Genomic DNA, 17,780 nt, shown 5'->3' on the forward strand with positions numbered 1-17,780 from the left:
AGATGAGAAGTGTGTTGTGAAGGAAGGAAAGAATATTTACAGAGCCTGAAGGACGCTTTAAAGGTCAGAGAAAGTGTGAGACAGGCAACTGTGCTGTTGCATCCCATGAGGGTAAGAAGTGTTTGGGGCTATAAAGGGAGGAAAATTTTCCATGCATTAACGCGGTTGTACAAAAAATGGCCTCAATATCCACGCTCTGTGTGCGGATATGCTTGGGCATGCATGCGGTCTTTAATGATTATGAACTTGCTCTAACCCTCTGATCTGGCACAAGTCGACTGTTCCAAAATAGAAAAAAGCCATTGAACGGCGATGAAAAGCATTTCCACTCTCTCTGATCACAGGAATCCAGGGGCACGTCAAGAAAAAAGCTGCCACAAGACAGCAGAGTGAACAATTAACCCATCGCTGCTCAGAAGTATTGCCAAATCCTCACAACCTCCGGGGGTTTAAAGAGAAAAAATGGTGGTGGGTTCGTTCTATTAAAGCCGGAGTTGTGGGCTTCTGCAAAGCCAGACAGCAATGCGAGCAGCCCCCCTGCCACCCTCCATCATCCGAGCCAGGCCAACGCTCTGCCAGATGTGAACACTTCTCCTCTCCCAGACAAAGGCTGCCTTTCAGCCCGGCCCCTCTGAGAGCCAGCCCCAGTTCTGCTTGTGTGAAAGTCACTGCAAACAGTGGATCTGACCCTGAACTCTCGAAGCTGAGAGAAGCAGGAAGACCGACAGTGAGAGAGAGGAAGGATTTCAAGTATAACCAGCCAGTCGCAGGGACTGACACACAACAGGGAGAAACGAAATGAAAGAGAAGCAGAGACAGCACAGAGATTAATTCATAACTGACGAAAAGATCTGAGCATATAATGCATGGTACCGAGGTGAAGTTCTCCAGGATTTCCTCGACTAGATTTCTCTGGAGTTTCTCTGTCACTCCACCGGATGGTGGAACTGTTATTACTGTGCTGGAAAGTTTATCATTTATTATTCATTCTGTCACACTCGGCCTTGACCGCTGCAGCACTGGAAAGCGCTCGGCCACTGGTCGCTCAACTCGGAGAGTGTTAGGGCGCAAGTGTAGCTCTAGACGTAGAAGAATGTAAATGTAAATACGCTGTCTCCCAGTGTTTAAATTAAAGCCATAAATAGAGGTGCTTTAGCTGAACGTGACTGCTGAAACAAGATATTAATGTGCAGCAGCTGAGGTTTTAGTTTGGACTGGGGTTTAAAGCTTTAACTTTTGGCACCAAATTAGATTTTGATTTTTGATTTTCTTATTTATTGTTTTAGTTACATAGGAAAAATACATTAAAAGCCTTTATACTGCTATTGTAAGAAAATTATACACCTCTATTTTTGAATATGCCTGTTTTTACAAAAAAGCTGAATGTTTGGATCAAAGTTGAACAACAGTAATAATCCAATTTTAATATTCTTGATATGGCATATCTGGCAAAGAACAATGTATATATCTTACATAAACTAATTAATTAATTAATATATGAACTAATTAAAATATTTATTTCATTCATTCATTTGCCTTGGCAACCTAAACAAGTAAGCTTAATTTAAAGTACAAAATATTCTAAAAATTCTTACATTTTTTCTAAAAGCTAAACTAAAATAATTAAATCTAAATAGAAATATGCAAAACAAAAACTAATAACTATAACAGTTACAAAAGCACATTTAGTGCAAAGTAAAATAAAATAACGTTAATAAAAAACATGTGAAACTACACTTGAAAATATTTACTAAAACAGAAAATAATAAATGTATTAATAATTTAATAGTAAGTAACTTAAAGAACACTTATTTTATAAAGAGACATTTATTTTAATATCCGTTATACTTGTTTGGAACAGCATGAAGGTGGATCATTTCCATTCCCTTTTTTGTTGTTGGTGAACTATCCCTTTAAATGTGTAACGAGTTTTTTTACTGAAAAAAGGAATCTACAAGAACCAAATCTAAAATAGCATAGAGTTAAAGCAGTAAGAGTAAGTTTGTATTAATGCATGTAGCAATTGAGTGAATCATATTTGGGTCACAGCTGTTGTCCTCCCCCTCCTCAACTGGAGATTTCATCCTCTCGTCTCAAGTGTTTGTTTTCCAGACTGGAAAAATGACCCATCGTGCGTTCCATAAGGACCCCCATCGCACACACGCTCGCGGTCCCGGCAGCACATTTAACCTCCCGCCCAGTAACCTTTTCACCCGAGAGTGTGGCACGACAGATGAAGAACTTGCTCTCTTTTTCAAGCTCACGCTCCTACCAGGAATATGAAAGTAATAAGGATCAGGAAGATCCGAAGGAAGGGAAAGGATTGAAGAAGAGAGATGAAAGTAGAAGAACAGAGAAAGGGAAAGACCATTTTAGGGCTTGTGCTCTCTGAGGGATAAAGCTCCAGATGACCAGAGCGATGGACCAATTCTCTCCCCCACCTTTGGGGCTCTCTGCTCAGGCTGAGCACACAACCATATGGCTTCTCACCACCCACTCTGACCACAAAACCTAACTCATATCTACTCACACACACAGTTTTGTCCACTCTAACACACATTCTTGACCTGGCCTACTTTCTTGCACTACATTGCTGTTTTTTATACATTTGTTTCTCCTTGTATGTTAAGCGCTTTGTGCGAGTGGCAGTATTTAATAAAAGTTAGTGAAATAAGCATCCATATAGTAAACAATTTCGGATTTACAATTTTAAAAGATTCTTCTTGTGGTTTCAACAAAGGCATTACGCAGCAAAACTGTCTTCAACATTTATATGAAAAAATATATGCATTACGTGGGCCATATCAGCATATATTTCTAAAGGATCATGGGACACTGTAGTCTGAAATAATTGAGCTTTGCCATCACAGCAGTTAATTACATTTTGTAGTAAATACGTAATGTATTAAAAGATATAAACAATTTCAAATTTCACTAATATTTCACAATGTTACTTTTTGTTTTGCCTTTTTGCCCAAGAAAATGCAGCTTTGATGAGCATTAGTCACATATTTCACAAAAAAAATTAAAAAAATAAATAGCATACCGACCCCTTATTTTGAATAGCATAGTTTTCTATGGATTTTTAAACTTTAAAATTTTCCAGACATTGGCCCTATTAACTTCCATGATAAGTACTTCACCATATCCTTGATCTTTGCTACTACTACTCGTTATTTATTTATGTTTTTTAAGAGAGAAATATAGTTTTGTGTGTGTGTGTGATAACTTAAAACCGTGATTTTATAAAACCATGGCAAATACACAGACTCATGTATAAAGTACTTTCCTGAAGTTCAGTTCTCCCCCTCACATTCCTCTTCCCCCCTGGGGTTAGTGTGGGGTTAATTCATCCCTTATTTTAATAGCAAGAGAAGAGAGGAGGAGAAAAGGAGATCAGGTTTCTTACAGAGCCATACGCAGCAGCTGGCAAGCCTGAGTCCGGTGCCGTGAACAAAAGCACTCGCCTCCCCTCTGTCCTTTATCATCCCTTGTTCTCTATCCCTCACCTCTCCTTTAATTCTGCCTTTATGATATCCTCCACCTCTCTTTCTCTCACCTATTTCCATTCTTCTTTTTAAGCCTCTGCCTATATTTCTCTCCACTCCAATTTCAAGTTTTCCATAACCCTTTCTCTCTCTCTCTCTCTCTCTCTCTCTCTCTCTCTCTATCCCTCTTTCTTTAAAGGTCTGCTGTCATGCTTCTCAAAGGAAAGCTGGAAAAAAATAGCTCACCTTAAAGGCCACAGTTACGAACACACACACACACACACACATACACATAAGGATATATACATGCAAATTTTGTTGCGAGAGGAAAAACAAAACAGGATATTTGCAGGATTTTTCAGCTTGGAAATTCTTTTGTTCAATTAACTGCTGTGCTTGCCTGCCTTATTAGAGAAATAGTGTGTTGGCAGAGTGTTTGAGAAGCTGTGGGCAATATGCATAAAACTCTGAAATCCAGCACTAAATACTCCAGTAAAAAAATAAATGAAGCAACTTTTGAAATCACACAATGACTCCAGCTTAAGGGAGATGCTTCTGTAACATCTCTAATGCATTTTAGATCTTCTAAAATCTCCCTCTAATTCAACATCCTTATCCTCCTCCTCCTCCACCTCCTCCTCTCTCTCTCTCTCTCTCTCTCTCTCTCTCTCTCTCTCTCTCTCTCTCCCTCTCCTCTCCCTCCCTCTCTTTTCTTTTCTTTCTTGCACACACAAACTCACAAAGTTGGCTAACACGTGCTCCTCTCAGACAGAACACAGCTTTGGGCTTTAATACAGGGATTGAGTTCATGGCATAAAGAAGTAAAGAATGCTCATACAGTAGCTTTTGATGTGTACTTTTACAGGGGTTATACTGTAAAGCCCTTTTCCAAATAAATAAAAGATAAATGTTAAGCATTTTTGTGAAGGAAAGACAGCTGACAGCATATGGTTTGCCCATAATATGGTTTGCCCATGACTATAGTATTGTTGTTTGTTTGTGCTCTGCTTAATATATGTGTGTGTGTGTGTGTGTGTGTGTGTGTGTGTGTGTGTGTGTGTGTGTGTGTGTGTGTGTGTGTGTGTGTTTGTGTGTTGTACTTTTTGTGTTTTGCTTAGTCATGTTTTTATACTTTGTTTTGCTTTTGTTCAAAACAGTATTAATATGCTGGGAGATTTGAAAACTGATGCTTTTGAATGTTAGCATCACACATATCCAAGTTCATATCTACGGGTTTTCAAAGACAGTAGGTTTACTCTGTAGCTCACGTGATAAGTCCTTGTACTCAGGCATTGGAAAGCTCTGTTTCAAATCCTGTGTAACTATGGTTTGACAAAACGTAACGTACATAAAAACCGTGTTACACAAAAAGTGCACTGAAGTACATATTTTTATGAGACCAGATTGGTTTTGTTCTTATTTTTTGTCTTTTGCTTAGTCACCTGCTTTGTTTTATAGCGATTTAACTTTATGGTTTGTTTTGTTTAGTTTGACGTTATTATTTCCTATCTGCTTTTGTTTTGTTTTTTTGACAATGTCTGCTGCTATTGTTCGTTGCACCTTGATTGTTTTATCTTTTCTTACTCTTCTCTTTCTCTCCACCTTGACAGACATTCATCATACGGCTGAGGAAAAGCAGATCTGGCAGTCTTTAAATTGATACTTAAAACATAGGACTTCTTACTTTAAAGAATCTTAAAAGACTCTGGTCAGATGAATATTTCATAACCACCACCCAGGGTCAAAAACCATCCAAAAACCTCTCTCTCTCCCTCCCTCCCTCCCTCTCTTGCTCACCCTCTGCCTGGCTGCTCACAGTGAATGCAGCAACAGTGAGCTTCTGTTTAATTAGACTGTAACATCTGTGCTGGGGCTTGAAAGCAGGGCAGAGTCTAATACTGAGAGAGCTCCAGAGGCACGTACGGGAAGAAAAATAAACCATTAGACCATGGGGTGCATAATCACGTTTGGGACGCAAACAACTTGCTCCATTTGTTCACACCACTCTTTGTGATATAAATGGCACTTTTTTACCTCATTACGTGGAATGGCGATCTTTCAACTATTCTTGGGCCTTTTTAACTGCTGGCTGTGAGTTGCTGTTGAGGTTCAAAAATATATAAATAATTGGACTTACGCAGTCCATAAGCACACAGCTATTTTTTATAAATACTCTGCATCCTAATTTGACACTGCAATTGATCACGTTCTTTTTATGCACTTTGAGAGAGCTTATGTTGTCTCCATGGACTTGGATGAATTTGGAAATAAGTGCGTTCTTCTCTCCCATTCTGCCTTGTTGAGAAACAAAACTCCCCGATGTTTTAGCTGTGAAACTAGTGCTGAGGTTCTCATTAGAGGATGTTATTGTGCTTTATCCGAGTCTTCTTCTAAGCATCTTAAAAAAAAATATGTAGACTCTTTTTTGCCGTCATAGTGCCACGTTCAGTAAAGATCTGCCATTAATATTACCATTATTGCCCCTTCTGTTTTCATTTGTCCTTCAGAAAGATCAAAGAACTAACACTTCATGGAGCAACACCCATCGGTGATGTGCAAGGTGTGAAATTGTTCCTATCGCTTCTCCCTCAAACACCCACAATCCCCTCTCAGCAGACCCGGTGATGGCGGCATTTGCAGTTGGTCAGCTGTGTTTAGGATGATCTGAGACAGGGTGAGTGCGTCCTTGCCCCGAGCTGATCGTATTGATTTAAAGAGAACCAGACTTCAAAAACAGATGAAGACAGCTACTGATGTCAGTCTCATATAATCAGCATCAAGCCTTTGGCATATTCAAGGTGGAAGATCATCACTGTGCAAAACTGGCCTCTCGGTACAGACACGCATCTAACCAGATTTACCTGCATCAGCGCTGTTAGACATGTGTTGGGTCTAGATAATATTCATCTGTTTTATTGACTGCTGAACTTTGAATTATAGCCGTTATACAGGACAGGTACTGGAATTACTTTGCATTTAAGATACGCCTGGGGTGTGTGTATGCCAGAGGGTAGTTGGAAAGGTTCGGATTTTGCCTAGTAAAGTCATAAGCGGAACAAAAATAATACATTGTGTTCGTGAAGTCATTTGCTGTAAGGGAGTAACTAATTAAAAGAATGGTCACTAATAACTTAATAAGCTATTACTGTTTTTTTTAAAGCAGTGTAATTTTTCCAGTAATAAGTGTCCTCAGATGTTCTTTTGCCCATATGTAGAAAAATTGTATTAATTCTTGTACATCGATTAATCCTAAATGGTTCTGTCTCTCGTTTGTAGTGCTGGAAAACCTTATTCATTCAGTTGCTTCTTATTAAACGGTTCTTCCTTTTCTTGCCTTAGCTACTCTAGTGAATCAATTCATCTTAAATGAATCTTTTTCTAAGGTGCTGGAAAGTCTGATTTACTGTGGCAAATCAGTTCATCCTAAACAGTCCTTTCTCCCCTACAAAGTTTTGGAAAGCACAGATAGTCCTAGTGAATCATTTTATTTGGACAGCTCTTGTAAAAGAGAAGATTCGGTGATTAAATACAAGGCATTTTTAATATCAGAATATTTATTTTGGCTAGTGAGCATTCCATTTTTCATTAATATTTAATTAAACTTGATACAGTGTAAATGTGTCACTACACGATTGCTGTCATCCTAATTTGGATTGTTTATTTAAAATGGTCTGGAACCGGCAGATCTGATTAAATTATAAACCGCACCACTGCATAGTTACATACATTAAAAGTCATAAGGCTACTTTCTGTTGAAAGCTTGGAGCTAACTGCCTTTTTAAAACCACTAGTTTAAATTACAAGTGACTTACAGCTTGACAAACCAGTCAACTTTTAAAGCATCTTCACTCATTTTTTAAATGTTTTTCATTATAAAAATGTGTGGATATCATTTGTAGGAGAACGTGTTCTACCCTGTGAATACATTTTTCACCCACAGTATCAATAATAGATTGTTTAACTTTATCAATATTAATAGCTGAATTAATATTAAAAATAATGCTAAATTATGTCCAGTTCAGTAGAGACATGTTTCTGGTTTGTTTTAATGGGGTACTTGAAACTTACTAATGGAGCTGATGGCGTACAGAGGAAACCAGTACTGTAATGCAACATGTTTTAACCATCCTCAGCAATCGGCGATACAAGATGCATGTGTGATTTATTTGAATTTGGAGCGTGATCTTTATTTGAATGTGCTCTTGGAGAGATCTAGCAGGGAGCCTGGGGATATCTGCTCTCATCTCCCATTACAACAATAGCTCTCTCCGGAGAGTAATTAGAAGCTATAACCACAGCGAGCTGAGCCAGCAGGGGCTCACATGAGCGCTGGGTCTCCAGTAGGGACCAGACTGAGACAATCTGTGATCTCTCTTCGGGGGCCATCAGACTGGACTAGTCTGAGCACCCCGCTGTAAAAAGTTCTGAGCGCTCGCGCAAGTGACCAGGATGAAAGCTGGAGTCAACGTGAAATCAAAACCTTAAATTTGTTTTACGTAACGCAACAGCCATCAACACACACACACTTGCACACTGAGGGAAAGGCCTTCCTTTAGGAGGTGTTTTAGCAGTGGCAGCTGGTGCCAGGGCAGAATTAGTTAGAGAAAGAGTGTGTCTTTCTGGAAGTCCGGAGGCAGAGGAGCAGTTGGTAATAATCCCGCTCTATTTTCCATAGGCTACAGCACAGTGTTTTGATGTGCACATATCTTTATCCACACTGACATTCTCCAAACAGCCACAGTGTCCAGAGACCAGCGGCTGGCTCTGAAATAACCCTGAGTTGGAAATGGTACTCTAATTATAAACTCTGCATTGAGGGAAGGCTTGGCATAGAAAGGAGGAACACTGCAATCGCCGACTGGGTACTTTAATGAACATTTTTTAATGACCTACAGGAGGTCTTAACTCCATTTAAAGTTGTTGCTCAGCGTGGAATTTATATTAGTTCAAGGCAGGTTTCTTTCAGTCCTTCTTTTATATACCAAGTCCAAATTAAATATGACCTGAAAATTTAACACCACGATATCTTCCTTTTTTGTGTTATACAAAAATCTAGCAAAATATATCTCTAGTTTTATTCTGTCTTCAAACGTTAATATAATTTTAATTAAAATCAATATTTTAAGTCAGTTTATGATATATAATGTAAATTCAGCTGATCATTCAGTAATTTTTAACGGATTGTATTATATCCTTGTATTCTTTATTTTTATAATTTATGTAATTTTATATTTTATTATTAAAAAAATGGTTATACAAATATTGTTATTTATTTATATATATATATACGTGGACAAAATTGTTGGTAGTCAATGAAAGAAAAAGTCACAATGGTCACAGAAATAACTGTTATCTGACAAAAGTAATAATAAATAAAATTCTATAAATGTTAACCAATGAAAGTCAGACATTGTTTTTCAACCATGCTTCAACAGAATTATAAAAAAAAAATAAACTCATGAAACAGACCTGGACAAAAATGATGGTACCCCTAACTTAATATTTTGTTGCGCAACCTTTTGAGGCAATCACTGCAATCAAACAGCGCTTCCTGTAACTGTCAATGAGACTTCTGCACCTCTCAGCAGGTATTTTGGCCCACTCCTCATGAGCAAACTGCTCCAGTTGTGTCCGGTTTGAAGGGTGCCTTTTCCAGACTGCATGTTTCAGCTCCTTCCAAAGATGCTCAATAGGATTGAGGTCAGGGCTCATAGAAGGCCACTTTACAATAGTCCAATTTTTTCCTCTTAGCCATTCTTGGGTGTTTTTAGCGGTGTGTTTTGGGTCATTGTCCTGTTGCAAGACCCAACCTGCGACTGAGACCAAGCAAAGTACATTTCTCTAGAATCTCTTGAGATTTAGTTTTCAAGACATTCTGTCTTCCTCCATGTTTCACAGTAGGGACATGATAATATGAACATACAGCTGATGCCTTAAACTTCGATTTTTGTCTCATCTGTCCACAGGACATTCTAGCTTTGTGGCTTGTCAGTTTGGCATATTCCAGTCTTGTGATTTTTCAACAATGGTGTCCTCCTTGGTGAGTCTCCCATATAGTCCACTTTGGTTCACGGATGGTGCGATCTGACACTGATGTCTTGAGCATGAAGTTCACCTTGAATCTCTTTAGAAGTCTTTCTAGGCTCTTTTTGTTACCATTGGATTATCCGTCTCTTAGATTTGTCATCAATTTTCCTCCTGCGGCCACGTCCAGGAGGGTTGGCTACAATCCCATGGATCTTAAACTTTAATATGTGCAACTGTAGTCACAGGAACATCTAGTTGCTTGGAGATTCTTATAGCCTTTACCTTTAACATGCTTTCTATAATTTTCTTTCTATTCAACTCTTTCCTTTGCTTTTATATGTCAGTGTGGTACACACCATATCACCAAACAACACATTTATATATATTTGTACATTGATTATTTGAATTAATATGTCCCTTTGGTCACATTAAAGTGTTTATTGTTATTTTTGTCCATATATATGATATATATATATAGAATTTTTATTTATTATTATTTATCAGATAGTTATTTCTATACTTTTTCTATATATATATATATATATATACGTCTGTATATAGTGTGTATATTATATAATATTATATATATATATATATATATATATATATATATATATATATATATATATATATATATATATATATATATATATATATATATATATATGTATAGATATAGTTATATATATGTATAGATATAGATTTTTTATTATTTATTTATTTTTTTGCTTTTAGTGTTTTAGAAACAATACAATGTGTAAAACTTTTCTGGACCACTTGAAACTGTGACTAAACTTCATTCTTTACTTTTATAATGTAATAGTACATTCATTTATATTATCTGTACTACGGTTATACTGTATATTCATCACTCTCAACATTATGCGTATTATAATGCATTTCTAGATCGTTTGAAAGTCCAACTGTATCATGGCCAGCTGTCTCCTATCACAGGTCCGTCATTTGAAAGTCATCTAGAGGATAATTAGAGTGGTCACCATTAGCAGAGAAATCAGTGCAGTAAAAATGAAGAGGTAAAAATCTCTTAATTACACATCACAAGGAGGTGCAGAGACATACGGTAATTTTCTGTAATCTCCTCGATCGCATAATCAACCCAATTGCCACAATCAAAATGAATCCAACCGTTATAATTACGATGTCTTTTTGTAGGGATATTGTTCATAATTTCAGTGCAAATAGCACATCTCACCTCTGAAATTATTAAGGAAAAGAGGGCAGACAAAAGAGGAGAAAGATAGACACTGAGATCTGGGTGGGTCTACAGATGACCTGCTACCTCTGCTCTGGGTAAAATCCCTGGATTCAGTCACTGAAACGCAACTTTGTGCTTCTAATTCCACAACTCGGCAGAGCAGAGATAAGACAGAATGAGAGGACTGGAAAATCAGCTTGATTATGTTTGCCGGTAATTTGTGCCTTTACTAATGCTGGCTGAATTTTTCATGACAAATTATACTCCAGTCACCAGGGAGACAAGCTAGCGAATCATCTCTTTCCTCTTATGTTGGAATGGGTATTTTAATTTGATTGAAAAAGAAAAAAAGAAACATAATTTAGTTGTTTTTCAGTGCACTGGCTTGAGAAATTACAATAAATAAATGAAAAAAATAAATAAATGAAGAAAGAGGTCCCCAGCTGAATTTTAATCACGGCTGTATTTTAATCATTTCTGTTACAAATTTGAGATCACAATAACCAAGGGTTGTAACAAAGGTTCTCTATTTTAGATGTAGATTATAAGTACTGTATATGTGTGCGCATGTTTCTCTCTCTCTGTCTCCATTTTTCTTTATGATTGTTCAAATAAAACAGGCTTGACACGACAACTTCTTAGAGACAATAGCCCCCTCCCCACCTCTATTGCTGCTTCCTCGGTGAAGAGTAAAAGAAATCAATAACTTCTTTTCTCTACTTTTCTCCCTCAGGAAACAAGGTCTCGAGTGAGCGATTAAGGAGGTTTAAGGTTTCACAATGAGCGGAGAGAGAGAGAGCGCAGACACACAGCTGGTCCACTAAAGACAGACATCTGTCTCTCAGTGACAAAAGGAGGGAAGGCTACCGAAGGAAAGAGACAGATCAATCTGGATCAATGTTTGATTGACTGATAAATTATTTTCAGCGATTTAACATTGGGCACGTTTTATAGATCAGGGGTCCCTTAGGATGGAGTAGTTTAACCTTAAAGATGTAGTTTAGCCTAAAATGTCCTATCATTCCGTCATCATTTACTCACACTCTTGTCAAATGTGTATGGCTGGCTTTCGTCTGTGGAACACAAAAGAAGATATTCTTATTAAAAAAAAAAAACTCTTGTAAAAGAACTTCAATGCAACTTTAGAATAACGAGACATGAGTAAATGATGACAGAGTTTTCATTTTAGGCTGAACTATCCCTTTAAGTAGAGGAGCTGAAGCAGACTCATTCATTTAAGCAAAGGCTTAATTTAGAGTTTTGCTCTATTTTTAAGTTTTAATACTAAGTTAACTTGTTTACCGTGTCTATGCAGCGTTGCAGAGGTGTTTCACAGGCTCTGAATAAAGTGTGTGTGAAAGAGTTAAACGAAATGATACCTAAGCGGAGGAGTGATTATAGCAATTAGCTACTAGTTTGTTTGTTTTTTTTTTCGCTCTTCTTCTCTCCGTGCATTTCAGGTTCAGTTAAGTGACAGCTTGTTTTAATTCAGAATAAAGCTGCATTTGTATTGCTAACAGTTTCATTTGAACATTAGGGGGATACATCCACCCCCTTGCTAATGCAAAAGTATCTAATTAAGAGTATAAATAAACGGTTTTTGAAATAAAAAGGAAAGAAAAAAACAAATTGAAATTAGATTATGTATAAATCTTTATAAAGTAAATTTTCATAAAATTAATAATTATTCCAGAGATTTACTAAATAATTAAAAAATGCTAAAAACGCTCAAATTAATAGGCAAGACAATGCACCTGGGATAAGAGCCAGTGACAAAAAAGTAGATTATGTATAAATCGTTATAAAGTAATTTTTCATAACTTTAATTATTATTCCATTTAGATTTAATGAATAATTAAAAAATGTTAAAAACACTCAAATTAATAGGCAAGACAATGCACCTGGGACGAGAAGAGCCAGTGACAAAAAAGACAGATTACTCATTTGCTGTGAGAATACTCTCTCAGTCCTGTGTCTTTAGCATTTAAAAGACACTCATCTCAAATGTTATCATCCAGTGTCTTGCAGAACTCTACCATCAACAAGCTGATTAGAATGTAGATGATACCAGATCATCTAATGAGCTTCTCTTTTAATGTCCAGAGCCCCGTTTCCTGATAACACTGCATCTCTTTTAAGTGGGCCCTCTATGTGCAAGCTTACTACTTCTGCCTTTCCAAAATTGCTTGAGAGTATGACTCTTATATGTCGCTGTGTGTACAAAACATGTTGAAATGTATTGTAATTGTTAATTAGGGCTTACATTTTTGATTAACGTCGGAAAAATTTTAATTTATTTTCCAAAATATTCAACCTCATTTATATATATATATATATATATATATATATATATATATATATATATATATATATATATATTGATATTATTATATATATATATATATTGATTTATTACTATATTATATATATACATATATATATATATATATATATATATATATATATATATATATATATATATGCCATAATTATTATATTCTTTCAATTGCTCATTTGCTATGAGTTTGCTAGTTTGCAAATTCTCCAGGGTCAGAGAAGAGAAAGATTACCCACCGAGGCCCTGGGATTGATTCTGCCAGTGACAAGAATATTGAGTATAATGATGTTCACAGTGTTGCAAAGGATTGCAGAGTGCACAACAGGGAGGCGGAAGCTGTGCTTCAGTCAAGCAGTGATCTACTCCCCAAACTGATAGCGGGTGTCAGACGTACGGCACCATGGTGCAGGTGAGGTTGTAGGGGAAAGAAGACAGCGTGGGAAGATGTCTTGACACACATTATATGGGAATATTTCATGCACAGCAGCAAGTTTTTAAAATATGTTTATCAGCCTGGTAAGCACATTAAACCATTTTACCCCTAAATATAACATCTTCCTTTTAAATAGCTGTCTAAATCTGCTACAGCTTTTTACACTACTGTTCAAATGGGTCAGTGTGATTATTTTATTTTAATAAATAGTTCACAGTGATACCATTTATTTGATAAATATGTATTTGCAGATGCCCGCTTCATTTCACTTTGATTTATATGAAAGTTTTCAAGTACTATTGAAGCTGTGATGACTTTGGTGCCCATTATTCTTTAGAAAGCTAGTCTTAGCCTACAGATACATATAAAACCCATTGCAAAATGGCTGTGCAGTAATACATTCACATCCACCTCTCTGAGTTCAAATTTCTCTACGGCAGACAAATGACATGACATCGACAAGCAGGCGCTAATTGCCTCAAAAGATGGAGAATAATTGGTGGATTCCGCAACATTTAAGTGTTTTCTTTGTACTGTAGCTTGCAAAAGCACAGCTAGAGAACAGATGAGCGCTCAGTGAGGAGCCGAACCCATCGCTGCTAAAAACCACTCAAATGGCATTCGGAAAGTGAAAACACACACACATTCACACGCTCATTTTCTCTGTCGCTGTGTTTACAAGCCTTAATAGCAGCGAGCGTGTGAACACACCACAACGAGGACTTTACAGCCTGATAAAACGTGTTGCTTTGGCAGCGAGGCAGCTTTTTTGGACTGTCTCATTACCAAGTACAAACCCCAAAGTAGCCATGATCCTTGGAAGACCACAACCAGAACAGACTTATCCGAGGTAATTAGCGCACCGGGTAAACACTCAGGGGGAATTACTCTGTCTAGCTCTCTCAGTGCAGCACGATACAGCTTTGGAATGAACTCCAGGCCTTCTGAACAGCGAGGATTTATCCATACTTGTACAGATTTGGTTCCGTTGCCTTGAAGCGTTCGACAAGAATGGTCTGAGAATCTGTAATTATAAGAAAAGATTGGTTCAGGCCGACTGAAACATAGCCCGTGGGCATTAATTGAAGATTAACACGCTCTACTATATAAGGTTGTGCAGAGTTGAAGTCAAAATAAAGCGGGAAAGGTTGCAGAGAGGTGAAGTGAGGAAATAAAGCTGTTTTTTTTTTCATAGAAAATACACGTTATGTGTTGAAAAAGCAATCGTCGAGTTTCAGTGCTGCCGAACCACAGTAGGTCTCATTAGTTGTTCTTAGTATAAGCGCTTCCCTCCACGTTACACCCCTCTATGACAACACCATTACAGCAGCGCCGGTGATAGCTGGAGACACCTCAAACGCTTGCTTTCCACCCCCTCCCTGCCAACTTTCCCCAGGCTGTCATTCAGGAGTAAGACAAAAGGAAGGAAGGCTTTAGAGAACGAAGGCAAGAGCTCCGCTTCTGTCGTTCTCCCCTCAGGCGGTGAGGGTGTAATTCAGTGTGAGGCGATGACACAGCCTCCCTGTGAGACCTGGCTCTGTCAGCATTAAGGGCTTCTCTGCAATATTCAGAGCAGCATGCAACAGAGAAAACTCCGCATTTCCACACAGCGCAACTTCATTTAATACACGACTCAAAGCGGCTCTGTACTTCCTGCAATACGGCTCAACATGTGGTATAGCTCTGTAGAACAGAACCGAGAGTCTCAAATTGAGTGAGAAATGATGAGCGTATAGACCTTATTAGAAGAAGACGCCACTTTTGTTTCACTAGTTTTGACATTTATTGCATTTTGTGTTTTGGTTATCAGTTTCAATTTAGTTCACGGATGTAAGCCAAAAGCCAACCTTATAAAGAGCTTTAAGAAGCTTTAAATTTGAAAACCTGTAATGACGGACCAGGGATCTGAAATTTGAGGGAGATTTATTGAAGGGGTAGTTCGGTCATTTACTCACCCTCACGTTCTTGCAAACCTGTAACTTAGATATTTTGAAGAATGTTGGTAGCCTGAACAGTTCTGGCTATAGTTGACTTCCATTGTATGAACAAAAACACTTCTCAAAATGAATTCTTTTATCTTCTGAAGAGGAACACTCAGGTTTGGAAGCTGTATATTGTTTTTGTTTCAGTAAACTGTGAACTATGCCTTTAAATCATTCCTTACAGCTTCTGTTCAAAATCAGAAGTCGTTTTAGCATTCAATATGTGATTCAGTTTTACCATTTTTTCAGATAGATAGATGGAAATGACAGTTTACATTCAAAGTAACTTTTTTGCAGGTTTCCTGGGGATAAAAACAGCTCTTCAAACATTTGTTGTTGAAAATGTTCTAGGAACTTATGACTATTCAACATTTGGTGGACTGCATTTTTAACACTCATCGTCATTTCCATTTGCATCAAATTAAATATGACATCTGCTCTGCCTAAGCAACAATCTTGTACAGCAGGTTACCACTCAATACAGCTGAACCAGATCTCAATGACAAATGACTACATCTCACTGCATTCCGCTTTTTTCGTGTGACACTGTTAGTTCCTGCATATCTGCAATGTTCAACAAATGGTTGAGGTGACCAGATATAGATTCAGTCAGAGGCCGATGGATTAAGGATAGCTCTTGGGACAGGACAGATGGCTATGCCAACTCCCATCATGAAATGGGGTATTGAATGCATTCCTCTCGTGTATAAGCTCTTGTGACCCGCTTGCATGCACTCACATCTGACAAAACACAAAGATTCTGTGGTGAGCTGTTTTGGTACTTAGAATCAGATGGGTTGAATTATTAAAGCTATAAAAAGAAATACTCTCAGCAACTTTCCAAAAAGAGCATGTCGTCAAGTCACTGATTTGTGAATATCACACTTCCTCTTTTATCGGTATTAGATACTGACATATTTTTAATCAGTTTCAAAGCAGGAGCTCTGAAATTGTGTTAAACTTGATTAAACGTGTTCGCTATGGTGAGAACATGCCACACACGCACATGCTCGCAGTCTTACACTCGAAGTGATTTGTGACTTTAAAAATTTACTTAGATCTTATTAATAATTCCAATTGAACCCAAAAATCAGAGTGGACGTTTTATTCCGGGTTTTACTCTTGCACTGATTTCATCCACATATATAAGTCATGTGGATCTGATGGGCTAATGCTTTGACCAAACGAAATTTTGATGTATTATTCAAACACTATGTGGGCATGTATGTTGTGAATCTTCTCCCTTTTTTAGGTAAATGCAGCTCAGGTTAAAAGTATTTTGCCATTAAAGCTGAATGGCGCTGGTATGCTCTCCAAATTCAACTCCGCAGAGATCTAAACCACTCAAAAAAAGTCACATACTGGCGTGCCAGTAACAGATTGGGACTCGAGTTCCTCAAGCTCGCTGTGTTATAATTATGACCTGGACATTTGCACACACCCACTTAGATAATACAGATATCGGGATACTTCATCAATATGAGCCTGTCCTGGTCACTGAGAGATGCGTTCTGTAATTATACTTGTACCATCTCAAGTGATCTCGCAGTGTGTGATAGCATGCAGTGTGCATTAGTGAAACCTAATAGAAATGCTGAGTTGTCTCTTCCTCTCTCCTGTGTATATTAGTCTCTTAGCGAGGTCTGTTTGTGATCAGACCAGCACTTTGCTTACATTTGGCTTCATCTCAGACCCTTCAGTATGTGCCAGTGTCCCCTGACATGCAAACATTATACACACATACTACACACAGGCATAGGGGAAAGTGGGGTAATTGTGCCAGTGGGTAAGTTGTATCAGCCTTTCTCTAGGAAACATTTTTTTTTCATGTTACTGTACTTCTAAAGAGTTCCCATCATGTGTAAGTTCACTGAGTCTAAAATAATTCTCAAAGATTGTTTAGTTTTATTCATATTTCAAATATTTTATTCCACTTTTAAAATGAATAGTTTATTTAATATCCTCTAAATGGTCACAGTATAAAAAAGAACTAATACAACTAATAAAAAGACAGAAAGCATTCCACAACAATATATCTAGATTTATGTATAAAACCCTAACCCTAATGAATTACCTAATGCGCTTAACCATGAAATAATAAAAAGAAATAAAAATACAAATTTAAAAAATGATATCATAACAATTGATGTCATAAAAATTAATTTCTGGTAGTCCCAGAAAGTGTTCATTCCAGAGAATTGACAGCATAAAACTTCTCTCCTTCTCTCATTAGTAAATGGATTATATTCAAATGTCAAAAAGTCATTTGCTTCCATCCACAATGCATATTTAAAAA

This window comes from Puntigrus tetrazona, chromosome 14, assembly GCF_018831695.1.
Source record: "Puntigrus tetrazona isolate hp1 chromosome 14, ASM1883169v1, whole genome shotgun sequence".
Lineage (NCBI taxonomy): Eukaryota > Metazoa > Chordata > Actinopteri > Cypriniformes > Cyprinidae > Puntigrus > Puntigrus tetrazona.